At 35.3% G+C, this 15,248-nt stretch overlaps 1 protein-coding gene across 12 annotated transcripts in view; it reads left to right on the top strand.

Annotated features, from left to right (window-relative positions):
• Positions 1–15,248, top strand: part of CHD9 (chromodomain helicase DNA binding protein 9) — a 222,601-nt gene that overhangs the window by 75,647 nt on the left and 131,706 nt on the right. The window lies entirely within an intron of this gene.

Here is a 15,248-nt window from a genome sequence, read left to right as displayed (position 1 = left end):
GGTTTTAAGGCCTTTTTTGTAACTTTCAGTTATAATTGCCTTTAACAGAATGATTTATTATCAAAAATAAAAACTGAACCATAATTAAAAGGTAAACAATAGACTGGGAACATTTTATCACAAATATAATGAACATAGTGTTAATATTCCTATAAAAAACCCATACAAATTGATAAGCAAACTTTTAGGACTTCACTTGATAACTAAATAAAGCATACGAGCTGGAATTCACAAAAGGGTAAGTTGAGTTAGTAAAGAGAATATTCAGAATAATGTGCAACTTTAATAATTCCATTTGCAGCATGGTTTTATTTTTATGAATTAGAAAAAAATTTCTGTTAACGTTAATGCTTCATGCTGGCAAATTTATACTGACGTTGGAAATTATAATAGGTTTGTTATTTGATACCAATATTTTGGAAAACAGTCTGATGGTGAATTTGAATATAAAAATGCTTTATTACAATAAGCCAAGCATAGCAAAAGTAACATACCCAAAGATCTTTATCTTACACTGTCTGTACAGCACAACTGGAAGCACCATAGTTTATTGTCCTAGCATATTAGATGGACTATTACAGGCATTCAAAAGTTGGAAGACTAACACTGACAGTATGTTAGTGACGGGGGGAAGCATAACTCAAGATTAAGATCACAGTGAAGCGGTTAAGAGTACAGGCTCAGGAGGTTGCTGGAGTGGGGGGTGGGGTGGGGGGATGGGGTGGCTGGGTGAGAGACACTGGCGAGGGTATGTGCTCTGGTAAGCGCTGTGAATTGTGCAAGACTGTTGAATCTCAGATCTGTACCTCTGAAGCAAATAGTGCAGTATATGTTAAGAAAAAAAAAAAAGACCCAAGTGGAAAAAAAAAAAAAAGAAGAAGAAGAAGATGGCAGGAGGGGAAGAATGAGGGGGGGGAATCGGAGGGGTAGACGAACCATGAGAGACGATGGACTCTGAAAAACAAACAGGGTTCTAGAGGGGAGGGGGGTGGGAGGTTGGGTTAGCCTGGTAATGGGTATTGAGGAGGGCACGTTCTGCATGGAGCACTGGGTGTTATGCACAAACAATGAATCATGGAACACTACATCTAAAACTAATGATGTAATGTATGGGGATTAACATAAGAATAAAAAAAATAAATAGAAAAAAAAAAAAGAAAGAAAGAAAGAGCCAAGATGTCCATCAACAGATGAATGGATAAAGAAGAGGTGGTATATATATACAATGGAATATTATGCAGCCATCAAAAGGAATGAGATCTTGCCATTTGCAACGACGTGGACGGAACTGGAGGGTATTATGTTGAGTGAAATAGGTCAAACAGAGAAAGACATGTATCATATGACCTCACTGATATGAGGAATTCTTAATCGCAGGAAACAAACTGAGGGTTGCTGGAGTGGGGGGTGGGGTGGGAGGGATGGGGTGACTGGGTGATAGACACTGGGGAGTGTATGTGCTCTGGTAAGCGCTGTGAATTGTGCAAGACTGTTGACTCTCAGATCTGTACCTCTGAAACAAATAATGCAATATATGTTAAGAAAAAAAGAAGAAGAAGGTAGTGGGAGGGGAAGAATGAAGCAGGGGAAATCGGAGGGGTAGACGAACCATGAGAGACGATGGACTCTGAAAAACAAAATGAGGGTTCTAGAGGGGAGGGGGGTGGGAGGATGGGTTAGCCTGGTGGTGGGTATTGAGGAGGGCACGTTCTGCATGGAGCACTGGGTGTTATGCACAAACAATGAATCATGGAACACTACATCTAAAACTAATGATGTAATGTATGGGGATTAACATAAGAATAAAATAAATAAATAAATAGAAAAAAAAAAGAGTACAGGCTCAGGTACCAAACTACCTGGGTGAGAATCTTGGCTACTGTTACTGGTTAGCTGTGTGACCTTTAGCTAGTTAGAGAATTTCATTCTATCTCATTTGCCTCATCTTTTAAATGTGGAATACTAACAGGATCTACTTAATAGGGCTTTGATAAGGATTAAAAGGGTGATAATATGTGAAAGTCCTGGGAACTGTGCCTAGCATACAGTAAGCACCTAATTAATGTTTTTATAATTATACTTTTTTCACAGCAATGTGAAAATACGCATACGGAAAAAAAATACTGAGAGGAGATTGTTTTAGGGTAGTGCAATTATACTTTGTTTTCTATAGTTATTGTCACGTTACTATGTTATTTCTATAATAAAGATGTATTTAATGTAATATTTTATCATTTGTCTGAAATCTTGTTAAATTAAGGATTCCTGAAATGCTTGGTTTTAGCACGGTTACCGGTGAGATCTGGTAGACAGTGTAATATATCACAGTACTTGAAGTTAAACATTCAGGGACCATTTATTCATCTCAAAGCCTTGAAATGTTTGAAGAAGATAAAATCTTTATCTTTTCCTTTGGCTTGATTTTATTTCTGCTTCAAATGGTATTTTCAATACATTTTTTGAAATGTCTAGATAGATTTTAAGATATTTAAAAGGCACTCTTAAACCTCCCTCCTCTTTTGTGGCCTGAGTAGAATATTATGATTTTGCTCCCTCTACTGGAAGAGAATAAAGCATCTTCTTTAGAAGGACCTGGGAAAAACCTCTACTGCTTGAACCTAGGATCATCTATCCACTCAACATGTAGATTTCTGACTGGTTGAGACTAGTCATTTTGTGTAGCATATACTTGAAGGTGTGAAGCCCGAAATTTATTTACTTTATACTTTTATTTTTCTAGGGCCTTGTCATCATTTTAGTTTTTTAATTCATGTTTTCCTGAACATGTTCGACTGGCTTTAAAAGAAGTTATAGATTTGGCATGAATAAAGGGTAATTATAAATAACTAAAGTAGTTCCCAGTGCTAGAATGTAGATGGTATTATCTGAGAGAAATTTTTTTCAGACACATCCTAAGCAACCTTTCATAAATCATCTTACTCTACTGATAAGTTCATAAGGCTTTATTTAAACGTACTTACCTTTTTGTTTCAGAGTTTTGTTTTGCTAACTTCTTGTTCTTTATGTTAGATGTTCAAAAACAGATAAAGAGCAGTTGGTTTAGGATACTTTTCTGACTTATTGAAAAGCTATTCTCAAGTTTCCTATTATTTCTTAGTGTTAAGAATGATATTTGGGAGTTGTTGATTGTGGAGGTGAAAAGGAGGGATGGATTTGGTAGAGAAGGTCGAGGATTATTATGATTGAGTTTTATGGATTGTATATAGGTTTTATATGTACTGAATTATAGGTCACATATCCTAAATATGTGAAATTCGAATGATTTAATATGTGTAATATTTCACAAATTTTGGCAGAGCTTTACAAGTTTTTTGCCTATGTAATTTTTGGCATATTCTGGATGGTTATGGTTATTACATAGCAAAAATGTTATATTAATAAGGAGTTTTTCTTACATTATTATGGTCTTTCCCCAGATTCTATAGAAATAATTTTTTTTTCTTTTAGGTTTTTTTTTTTAACTGTCTGTCTGAATTGCAGTAATTTCATTTCTGACTAAATTAGCATTGCTAAATATGTATAGACGTTAAGAGATTAAAAATAATAAAGTGGCATAATTTTTGGTGTATCAAAATTTAAAAAAATGAGATACATTTTATTATAGCCAAAACAAGATATTCTTTAACCTAATGTGTGAAAATTCACAATAGCACTCTATTCAGAGTTCTGGAAAGCTTCAGTGAGAATGTTGGATAACATTCTTTATTCTTTACTTAGAAGTAAAGAATACTTCTAAGCCTTGCTTTTTCTTATTTCCCAACTGAGGTGGGGTGGTTGTGGATATAATTTCAAATGTCTTGAAGTAAGTACTCTAAGTCTGTGTCAGTCATTAAAAACAGTGAATATTGCTGATAACATTTCTTCTATAATGGACTCTAGAATTTTACCACTAAAGAAGAAAAAAGAAGAAAGGTAAGAAGCTATAGCAAGTGTTCCTAAATCTAAGTGCTCACTAAATATAGTACAGAAAATACTAGCCTTATTTTCATGTGTAATTTTTAGAGCAAAGGAATTTTGAGAAAAAAAACACTATAAGCTTTTCATTGCTCCCTTGTGATGAACACTTTCTGCTATTGTAACACAAAATCTTGCATTTTTGTCTTACTCGTGAAGTAGAAATGACATAGAGCGTTATGTGATCTCTCAGTGTTTATCAGTTCAATTTAATGTAAAATTTCAATAGCAGAGAAAAATATGTGGGATAGCTGACATAGCAATCAAAATAGAAAATGGAATTTTAGGATATACATAATAACACAGCTCTTTGTTGGCTTTGTACTCTGATGAATTCATTACTTTCTTTAGTATCTTGAATTTTTATTTCATTTTCTTCCTGAAGATAGGGAACTTATATTACTTATAGGCTTTTAAAGAAAGTAGAGAAAGACTTGAACAACCTATGAAAGACACATTTTAAAACAATGGATTATTTTCTGATAAATTTAATACATGGTTATTAAAAAATTGGACCATATAGAAAACAATCAAATGAAAAATAAGTTGTAATATCACTACCAAAGATACCACTGTTAACATTTTCTGTAGGAGTTTCTAGTGAGATCTGTTGTCTGTCTCATCCCTGTCCTCCACCGACATATTTTTGCATTTTTAAGAAATAAAGTTGGAATCATTATAGTTCATGCTTTTTGGCAAATGGCTTTTTTAACCTTCCAATTAATAGTGTTGCAGACATTTTTCATATCATTATCTATTTTTCTGAAAATGATTTTGAATGGCTAAATAGTTTACCATTGTAACATTGCTAAAGTACCATGTAAAAAATAAGGTTGTTACTGAGATCTGGAAAAATCTGAATCAAGTTTAATTAAAATATCTTTATGTTTGTCTTGCATATATTACCATAATAATCCAATTTAAAGTAGGTGCACAGCAATAGCAAAAATTATAATGACTAACACGTAGAGCACTTACTTTGTGCCAAGCACTATTCTGAATTCTTAACATAGTAACACACTGATCCCTCACAACAGTCCTTTTAATTTGGTTATAGTTATTTCCTTGAATTTCCATGGGAGGAAACCGAGGTGCAGAGGAGTTAAGTACTGTACCCCAAGTCACATAGCCGAGTGGAGATAGCCAGTGGCCAAGACTAGGGTCAAACCAAGTTTGATTCCATTATATGTGGTCCTAATCACTTTCACTTTCCTTCAAAGTATGTTAATACATTGTAATATATAGCAATAATGTACTAAATGATTTTTCCCTACTCACTCCCTCCTCCTTTCAAAAATCTATCCTACTGATGAGTCAAAAACTTGCTTTAGAATCTTTAAGTGGAAAAGAACATGCATCTCATGCATTTCTGGCTATATCAGCAAATAGTTTGTCTATTACCAGAGGGAAAAACAACCCTGAAGCAAAGAGAAGAAGTAAACCAAAATAGCTGTTGCTTCCAAAAGTGTTGAGACATTTTTTATAAAATTGTGTATAAGATGATAACAAATGTCCTAAAGGTAAACCTGATCATTATCTTCAAGTGTTTGAAGAACTTTAGAGGTCAGAAATAGGCCTACTAAGTGAAAGCCACAGAAAAGCAGATTATCATATGATATTAAGGAAGAAGTTTGAAATAAATCTCTTTCAATGAAAGCAGGTAAATAGAATGGTTCAGATGGGTCACAGAAAGAAGTCCTATAGTGAGTGTAAAATGGACTAAATTGGTAGGTTCTTTTTAACTCTTAAGACTCTGTGGTTGTAATTTTGGGTTTCATAGCTGGACATATCATTCCTATTGCCTATGTAGCTCCTGAGTGGTGATTACAAATAACGAAGAAAGGTAAAGAAAAATGACATTTCTCTGCTATCCAGCAATGGCAGGGATTTATTATAGATGAGTAAATTTTCCAGATAATTGAAATGTATTCTATTAAGCATGAAATTCTTTTAATTATACGTCTCCCCCTCCGACCCCTAGAGGGCCATGGTGATGGTGGTAGAATGCTTGATTAGGAAAAGATTAAGAGAAATAGTTTTACACGGAGGTCTTGGTATGTTCAAATGTGTAATGGTAAGAATCCCACTTAAAAATCTTTCGGAACACATTAGATATGTGAAAATTATCTTAAGCAGAAACATAGCTAATTTTGTGTATAAGTAAAGTTGTTTTTAAAAAAGAGAGAAGGGGCGCCTAGGTGGCTCAGTTGGTTAAGCAAGCATCAGACTCTTGATTTTGGCTCAGGTCATGGTATCAGGGTCATGGGATCAAGCTCCTCTTGTACTCAGCGCTGAGTCTGCTTGAGATTCCCTCTCCATCTGCCCCTTCCCCCATTCACGTGCACATGCTCTCTCTCTAAAATAAATAAATGAAATCTTTAAAAAGAGAGAGAGGAAAATCTATATAAAACTAAAGCAAGGGAGGGCGCCTGGGTGGCTCAGTCATTAAGCGTCTGCCTTCGGCTCAGGTCATGATCCCAGGGTCCTGGGATCGAGTCCCACATCGGGCTTCCCGCTCTGCGGGAAGCCTGCTTCTCCCTCTCCCACTCCCCCTGCTTGTGTTCCTGCTCTCGCTATGTCTCTCTCTGTTAAATAAATAAAATCTTAAAAAAAAAAAAAAAAAACTAAAGCAAGGGATTCACTGTATGTTACTCATACTCATTGAACTCAGAGGATCACAAGCTCTTTGCTAGATTTTTTTTTTCTCCCAGTGGTAACTTTTCCAAAGTCAAAAAAGCAACAGATGTATGAACAATTAAAAAGCTTGTCACTCCACTTACGCTCTAGACAAAAAGAAGAGAAAAAACTAAGGAATTTTTAGATTGTCTCCTTGAACTAATTAAAAATCTTATAAAATACCATTCCTCTATTTATCTGAGTTTACTTAAATCTTTATGCATTTGGCATGGTATTGCTTATAAGAAGTTTCACAATTCTTAGTTGTCTAAGCCAAAAACACAAAAGAGAAATTCTGTATAGGAATTTCCCATTTAGTTGCCTTTTTTCCCTCAGTTAAGGTGGACTAGTTTTTGGTTTTGGCATTTCTGTCATGTCCTCAGGATTAAAATATTCTGTTTGAATGGGGAAATTTGTATAATATTAGCTAGTTCTGAAATATGATCCTAATTATTAAACCATGTACTATAAATTGTATAAGAGTTGAGCTCTGCGCTCCCTGCCAAGAATCAGAGTAACAGAAACTCCAGTTCTTAACAGTAGCTTTAAGGCTATTGACCTCTAACATGCATACTTAAGGGTGAGAGGTGAACGGAAAGTGAATTAATTCCAGGGTTAGGGAAAAGGCAGCAGTTGGTGAGAAATTTGTGGATTAGTGCAGTTTGTGAAGAGCATGAGATCCGAGCCAAACTTCAAAGCAGGTCTAACGAAATTTTGTTGTATTTAATTTTATTGATGAGGTGCACTCCCAACTACCTTAGGACTACTCAGTCATTTACTTACTATTAAAGTCTGAAATTGCAAACAATGCATTAGGGCTCCTGATACATCAAACTTTATACCTATTATGATAACATGAAAACACAGTTGTTTTGGAGTACTTCAGTATGGGTGATCAGATTTCTACATTTGGGTATTTGGGCTGAGATTATTTTAAATTAAGGAAATATTTTAATACAATGTGTTGTGGGTAATATATGAAAAGAGTAAGCGCATAGTTGGGAAGCTTAGACTGCAGTTTCAGTTAAATAATTTATTATGCAAGTAATACCTTGTGAATTACAAAAGGAGAGCAATCTTTAAAGCAAGGTTTTTTCCTACAGGTTTTCTTTTCAGGTTTGTGTACCTGAAAGCAGCACAAGTTTACATTGACCATTTCATGAAATCATAGGATTTTAGAGCTGGACAAGATTTTACTCTATTCTCAAAACAAAAAAAAAGCAAAAACAGTATTAGAGAAGTCATAATTTCCTTGCTAACTAGTTAGCAGATTCCTTTCGTAGTTTAAACTCTACAGTGTTTTAAGAGTGATCAGAAATGAGAATGATACCACACTGTGGTCAGACATTTACATTTACTGTGTTGTATTATAAAATACAGTTATAACAGGTTGTCTCCAAGTTGAGAAATCTATTAAGTTTTGGGGTTTTTTTTCTCTGTTTGGTGTGTGTAGCTTTTAATGTGTCATAAGTTTTTAACTATATCTTTAGTCCTAAAAAATGCACCCTTATTGTTATTTGTCAAATGTAGGTATAAGTTATATATACTGAATTTTATATAACATCTGTGTTTTGGAAATGTTGCATTTTTAATGCTTTTATTTGTTCAAAATTTACTATATGTCTCCCAGGTGTATGAGATTGTGCTGGCCATGAGGTTGCAAAAATGAACAATATGGTCCTTTGCCTTTGAAGAGCTCACATTGGGAAAATTACATCATATTTTCCCATTGATCTACATTATAATTTCAGAGCTGTTCTCTTTACATTTCCAATTTAGTTTTGTTGGACAGTGGTTTACAGCACTTTCCCTTAGCCCTCCAGCTAAGTGACTTGGAATGAGTGATTTTCAAACAAAAAATTAATTTCCTTGACCTATCCTGTTTAAAGGAGGTGTTGTAGTTTCTAGGTTAGCTCCTTGTTCCATGACTTTTTAGCAATTTGTCATTATTTGATTCTTAATGTACTTATAATATATGTGCATATAATATACAACTGTTTAAGGTCCAATTGCTTTTGTAAATGGCAGAGCCAAGAAAGCAGGCCTTTTCTTTTGAGCTTCTAATCTACTTAAATTTATTTCGAATGATTGCTAAAGTCTTACAAAACCGTGTTATGTATTCAACTTTAAGCATTGTTTTTTGTGGGTTTGTTTTTTTTTCCAAAAAAGACATAACTAGTTCCTGAGAGATATAGTATACTTACAAGATGATATTGCTAGATAAATATCCTAGGGCTTTTTTTCCCTAAATACCTCAAATGAAAGTGAGACTTAGAAGTAATTTTTTAAAAAATTAATATGATTAGAGATAGAAATAGTAATAACATTTGCATAGGATTTTGAAAAGTAGTTTTGTTAACATTATTTGAGTCTTTTAGTAATGATGTAGGATGTATGCAAGTTAGTAATATTTCCCAGAATTTGCAGATCAAGTATTTGAAGTGTCAGGAGGGAAAACAACCTGTCTAAAATCAGACCACTACTAATTGCTTAGCAGAAACAGCACATGTTCCTTTAGCACCTATTTGCGTATCAGTTGCTGTGCTAAGTACTAAAAGTACAAATAGAAAGAGATTTTTGGGGGCGCCTGGGTGGCTCAGTTGGTTAAGCGACTGCCTTCGGCTCAGGTCATGATCCTGGAGTCCCGGGATTCTGGAGTCCCGGGATCGAGTCCCACATCGGGCTCCCTGCTCAGCGGGGGGTCTGCTTCCCCCTCTGCCGTCTTCCCTCTCGTGCTCTCTGTCTCTCATTCTCTCTCTCTCTCAAATAAATAAATAAAATCTTTAAAAAAAAAAAAAGAAAGAAAGAAAGAGACTTTTAAGGCTAGGCCTGTACTTTTGTTATTTTACAAGAAAAAAAAAATGGGTCCAAATCGCTTCAGCAATATTAGAAATGTCAATGCTGTGAATTTCTTCAAACTGTTTATTTTGTAAGTATCATTTATTTTTTCTTTTTATTTTGGGTAAGTAATTTAAACTTACAGAAAAGGTGAAAGAATAATACAGTGAACATCCACATTCCCATTCACATAGACTCACTAATTGTTAATTTTTGCCACATTTGCTTTCGTTTTATTTTTATGTTTGAAAAAAAGGTACTTTTATTAAGTGATAAAACTTAGCATCACCAGTAATGGGATATCATGACACTTTACCCCCAAATACTTTAACATGGCTCTCCTTAGAACAGGTATATTCTCCTACAAGAATACAATCCTTTTATCACAAGAAATTAACAGATAGTAATAATAAATATCATGCTGTATAATCCAGTACAATCTATACAAATACATACAATCCAAATTCAGATTTCTTAAATTATCCCATAATATTCTTAGAGATGTTTGTTTTAAAATCCAGGATCCAGTCAAGAGCCAGGCAATGCATTTAGTTGTTCTGTCCCCTTAAATTTTTAACCTAATAAAGATTTCCTGGGTCTTTTTGTTGTTCTTTCCTGACATTGACATTTTTTAAAAGTCCAGGCCAGCCGCCTGTATTTGTCTAATTGTTTCTTCATAATACAATTTGAACATTTTTCTTTTTTGGTAACAATGCTGCATAGATGATTTTGTGTACTTCTATTGAATTACATTAGGAAGCATGATATTAGTTTGTCCCATTATTGGTGATGCTAAGTTTTATCACTTAGTAAAAGTACCTTTTCCCCTTTGTAAAAAACATTAAATATGTTATGAGCCATAGCCATGCTATTCTTTTTGAATATTTGGCCAGTGGGAACCCTTTCAGACCAACTCCATGCCTTTTTAACATGTCCTCATCAGTCTCTAATTACTTCTCTGCTTTCTGGTGCAAGAAGATATTCTTAATTTCCCTCAGACCTGGAATCTGCCATTTCTTTAAGGAACTCATTTGCTTTGTTTATCCTATGTAATGCCATGACATCTCAGAGTATTATTGTATAATTTCTTAGCTGTGTTTTGTCTTGGAAGCTTGTGATCATATGAACAAATTTCGGAAATTTTTAATTCAGTTTCATAAGTACTTTGTCAACCTCTATGATTTTTGCATGATGCTATGCTGTGTGTGAAATAAGAAATGGTCTTTGCTTGGCATTTGATTTAAGTTAAATTTATATTGAACAGAGGGATTTAAGTTTTTTAAAAAGATGGATACAAATTTTTTAGAACATGCTATGTGCTAAGCACTGAGGTAGTTGTCATTTTAAGACAGTTTTGTCTATAAGATAGTCATTTATTGATGAATTCAACAAATATATTTTTAATACCTGACATATATAAGACACTATGGTAGGCATTCTCCTTTTTGTAACTCACAAGGGAGATAAGACCCTTATAATAAATAGGCATGAACCTCCCAAATAATGTACTGTCAGCAGTGTATGCCTAGACTGATACATAAATAATCTAAAATGGTGGCAGATACTAAAATACTAGTTTATGTAGCTTTGTAAGGTATTTTCGTGTGTTTCTTCTTTGGGAATTTGTAATAGTTCAAATCTGTTAATGAAAGTGATTTATTTCTGGTATCTACTGACTGCCTAGTATGTGAAGAGATAGAGACATTTGATAACTACAGAAGTAAAACATGTTCATTGAAAGTATTTACAAAAAATTTAGAAAGCACAAGCAAGAAAAGTCACCCTTCATCACACCAACTAGAAATAATCCCTTTTTATATTTGGGGGAATCTGTGCTTTCAGTCTTTTTTTTTAATTATTGAAGTAAAGTTGACACACTGACACACAGTATATGTTTTTAGTCTTATACTCTGTATCTATTTACCTATTTGTTTTCTGTATCAAAATTTCAGCTTTATTTAGATAAAATTGACATATAATGAACTGAACATATTTAAAGTGTACAGTTTGCTAAATTTTGACGTGTATATACCAGTCATACCATCATCACAGTCAAGATAATGAACATACTTGGGGCACGTGGGTCGCTCAGTCAGTTCAGTATCTGCCTTCAGCTCAGGTCATGATCTCCAGGTCCTGGGATCGAGTCCCACATCGGGCTCCCTGCTCGGCGGGAAGCCTGCTTCTCCCTCTCCCACTCCCCCCTGCTTGTGTTCCTGCTCTCGCTATCTCTGTCTCTGTCAAATAAATAAATAAAATCTAAAAAAAAAAAAAAGATAATGAACGTACTCATCACCCTAAAAGGTTTCCTGTTGCTCCTTTCTTCCATTTCCCACTGCCCCCCCCCACCAAAGGTAACCACTGATCTGATTTCTGTCACTGCATTTTCTAGAATTTTATACACATGGGATAATATAGTGTGTACTCTTTCTTATCTGGTTTCTTTTACTCAGCGTAGTTGTTTTGAGATTCATCCAGTTGTTGCAGGTATAGTAGTTCACTCCTTTTTATTGCTAAATAGTATTCCATTATATGGCTATAGCGCAATTTGTTTATCCATTTGCTTGTTGGAAGATGTTATTGCTAGCTTGGGATTATTGTGAATAGAGGTGCTGTGAACATTCGTGTACCATCTTTGAGAGGGCATACACTTTTGTTTTTTTAGGACTAAGAGTATTTTATCTACTGCAGGATTCACATCTTTCATATTTTAAGACCTATGAAACTGGGATGCATCTTTCAATCAATGGCATTTTATAATCTCTCTTGGGGAAGCAGCAGTTGTGAAGTGGTTGGAGTCACCTGTACATGCATTATGAGTGTCAGGGTGTCAACAGCATGGAAGGAAATCCTGGAGACAGGAGCAGAGAGCACTCCTTTAACTGCTAGAAACCAATTATTGTTCCAAGTGCTGGCAGTATTTCTAGAGCCAGAATCAAAGAAAATTAGTTCTGCATAATTACAGAACCATGTTCAGGAGACTCTCAGAAGAGGCTTTTCGTGATATTACAGGTTATTTTAGGAAATGCTTCCTCCCTAGGACTTCTCATGGCACAGAGGATAATTTTATGTGGCAGAACTTGGATATTGATGACTCTGAGTGGAAAAGTGATGAAGAATTAGGGCTCTGAATTTGGAAGCAGTTTTAGGGATACCTTCACCAATTTATTTCACTTACATTTTCCTTTGTACGTATGCACAAAAGTGTGACTTATAATAAAAAAAAAAAATCTGTGTCTAATTGAGCCGAAACTCTGCCTTTCATGTTGGATTTTTTTGTTTTTCTGTTTTTGGATAGTTTTTATTTGAATGTATTCACCACTCTTTTCTTCTGTTGTGTAATCCCCATCCAGTGTGTTTCTTAAATATTTTTTTCATTCATTTTATGTCTTACACGTCTCTACTTAACATGCTCAATCTTTCCTCTAACTTACTGAACATTTGGAGGGTAATTATAATAGTTGTGCTACTATCCTTGTCTACTACATCTATCATCAGTGTCATTTCTGAGTCTGCTTTTGATGACTGATTTTTCTCCTCAGTGTGGTTTTTGTTTTCTGCTGCTTTGCATGCCTGATAATTTTTGAATGGATGCCAGACATTTTGAATTTTACCTTGTTAAGTGATGGAAACTTTTACATTCCTATAAATATTCTTGAGTTTTGTTCTGGAATACAGTTACTTGGAAATTGGTTTATCTGTATAAGATCTGTTTTTAGGCTTTGTTAGGCTGGACTAGAGCAATCTTTAGTCTAGGGTTAATTTTCCCCCACTACTGACACAATAGCCTTGTGAGTTCTCTGTCCAACACCTTGTGAAATACAAGATTTTCCACTTGGGCTGATGGGAAGATGAGCTATTCTTAGTCCTAGTGAGATGTCAGCTGCTTTCAAGTAGTTTATTCTGGACTTTGAGTATGTTCTCCACAAACTAGTAGCACTGATCAGTACTTACCTAAAGCCTTGAGAGGGGACTTTCTGAAGATCTCTGGGGGTGTTTCCCTGTGAAGCTTTCTCATCTCCAGAACTTTCCCCTGCAAACAGGCTGCCTTGGCTTTCCTGGAGTTCCAGCTCTGTCTCCTCAACTCAAGGAGTCTGTAAGATTGCACATGGCTTCCTACTTTCCCTATCCCACAGCTTGGAAACCCTCTCCTTGAAGTAAGCTGGGATAGGAAGCAGTCTTAGCTCATTTGTTTTCCTTCTCTCAGGGATCACTGTCTTGGGTTACCTGATGTCCAGTGTCTAAAAACTGTTGTGTTACATACTTTGCCTGGTTTTTCGGTTGTATCAAGTATGAAGATAAATCGAATTCTTATTACTCCATCTTGGCCTTAACTGGAAGACTTATACTGCCATTTTAATGACTTCATAATAATTTATAATGCAGAAGTACCATAATTTAACCAGTTTATTATTCTTGGATAATATAATAAACATCTTTATAGATAAATTGTGTATATCCGTGATTAGACAGATTCCTAGAAAATCAAGGTAAATATACAGACTTTCCTTTGAAGACTTGTATAATTATGAATAATATTAAACATACAACTAGCCAGTAAGTACTGAGCAGTTATACTGACATTCATGGCTTTACATATATTTTGTCATTTAATTGAAACAACTCTGTGAGGTAGATCTTAACATTTACTCTTTTTACAGATAGGGGCTTGAAGCATGGGATGGTTAGATAGTTTGCTCAGGGTCATACAGCTAGTAAATGGCAGCGCAAGGTTTCAAATAGAGGCAGTAGGACTCTGGAACCCACACTATCCTCTGTTGCCTTAGGGTTTGGAAATATTGAAGCTGGAAGTGACCTATAGTCAATGTAGCAGTTTCTTATTGTTACCGTAACAAATTATCACAAATTTGGTGTCTTCGAACAACATAAGTTTATTACCTTATAGTCCTGGAAGTCAGAGGTCTAAAATATATCTCACTGGGCTAAAATCAAGATGTTGGCAGGGCCGCGTTCTTTCCTAAAAACTGTACGGAAGAATCCATTTTCTTGCCTTTGCCAGTATATGGAGGCTGCCCACAATCTGTGGCTTATGGTCCCCTTCCAACGACGGCTGGTGAAGTCATTCTCTCATTGTATGACTGTCTTCTGCCTCTGTCTTCCACTTATAAGGACCCTTGTGATTACAGTGGGTCCTTGGACAATCTAGGATAATCTCCCTCTATTTTTTTTTTTTTAAATTTTTTTATTCTTATGTTAATCCCCTTACATTACAACATTAGTTTTAGATGAAGTGTTCCATGATTCATTGTTTGTGCACAACACCCAGTGCTCCATGCAGAATGTGCCCTCCTAAATACCCACCACCAGGCTAACCCATCCTCCCACCCCCCTCCCCTCTAGAACCCTGTTTGTTTTTCAGAGTCCATCGTCTCTCATGGTTCGTCTACCCCTCCGATTTCCCCCGCTTCATTCTTCCCCTCCTGCTACCTTCTTCTTCTTCTTCTTCTTTTTTTTTTCTTAACATATATTGCATTATTTGTTTCAGAGGTACAGATCTGAGATTCAACAGTCTTGCACAATTCACAGCGCTTACCAGAGCACATACACTCCCCAGTGTCTATCACCCAGTCACCCCATCCCTCCCACCCCACCCCCCACTCCAACAACACTCAGTTTGTTTCCTGCGATTAAGAATTCCTCATATCAGTGAGATCATATGATACATGTCTTTCTCTGTTTGACTTATTTCACTCAACATAATACCCTCCAGTTCCATCCACGTTGTTGCAAATGGCAAT

The sequence above is a fragment of the Mirounga angustirostris genome, unplaced genomic scaffold, assembly GCF_029215605.1.
Source record: "Mirounga angustirostris isolate CCGP_5_RB_7025 unplaced genomic scaffold, mMirAng1.0.hap1 SCAF_16, whole genome shotgun sequence".
Taxonomy (NCBI): Eukaryota; Metazoa; Chordata; class Mammalia; order Carnivora; family Phocidae; genus Mirounga; species Mirounga angustirostris.
This window is presented reverse-complemented; position numbering and strand designations above follow the sequence as displayed.